This window comes from Lathyrus oleraceus, chromosome 5 (assembly GCF_024323335.1).
Source record: "Lathyrus oleraceus cultivar Zhongwan6 chromosome 5, CAAS_Psat_ZW6_1.0, whole genome shotgun sequence".
Lineage (NCBI taxonomy): Eukaryota > Viridiplantae > Streptophyta > Magnoliopsida > Fabales > Fabaceae > Lathyrus > Lathyrus oleraceus.
Window position 1 is genome coordinate 340,231,400 of NC_066583.1, and position 1,134 is coordinate 340,232,533.

A 1,134-nucleotide genomic window follows, 5' to 3' on the forward strand; every position below is an offset into this window, starting at 1 on the left:
AAGCCCCCAGGATTACCATTGAGCGACTAGATGAACCGGCATACTGTTATGAACTTAACACTGAGGGAGTACGGGAAAAACCTTGGTTCAGTAACGTACAAAGACTGGCATGAGATGTTACCGTTTGCCCTCCACGGTTATCGCACTTCAGTACGCACTTCGACAGGGGCAACTCCTTTCTCTTTAGTCTACGGAACGGAAGCCGTTTTACCAGTGGAAGTTCAGATTCCCTCTCTAAGGATCATGAAAGAGGCGGGTTTAGGCGAGGACGAATGGATTCAGACTCGACTCGATCAGATAAATTTGATTGATGAGAAGAGACTTGCGGCTGTTTGTCACGGGCAGATGTATCAGAAGCGCATGACTCAGGCATTTAACAAAAGAGTCAAGAGACAGAGGTATCAAATTGGCGACTTGGTGATAAAGCGTATCATGCTACCACAGGGTAATCCCAGAGGCAAGTGGACTCCCACATACGAAGGGCCATTTGTGGTTAAGAAGGTATTCTCCGGTGGAGCCATGATACTTGCTACAATGGATGGCGAAGACTTCCTGCATCCTGTGAACACGGACATAGTTAAAAAATACTACGCATAACAGAGACCCGCTAGGTCGACGTACCTAGGCAAAAGTAAGGGCATCCCGGCGAACCAAAAGGGTTCGGGCAAAAATTAGGGATAAACATATAAAGACGTGCACCCGGCAAGTCGAAAACCTGAAAAGGCGGCTTGGGCTAAAAGGGGTATCCCGGTGGACTGAAAACCTGAAAAGGCGGTCCAGGCAAAAATTAGGGATTAAAGCGTATGACTATGTCCCGTTTTCTGTCAGCTTCAACCAAGTTCAAGGGACTGAACAAGCCAATCACCTCTATCCGACAGCAGGAGATGAGATGCCTGAAGACATGATGACAGTAGTGGAATTAGAATCAATAGGACTTTTTCTGCATAGCTTTCTCTTTGTTTTCTTGACAATTTCCTCTTACTAGGATTTCTGTCTCCTTGTACACAAATTGCCTGTTTATAGGCCCTCTTTCAAAATCAATACCACTTCATTTCGGAAAAAATGTTGTTATTTTACTTTTCTGTTTTGTTTGCATAAACGTCCATTGATTTAATTTGAATTGATATATGCATT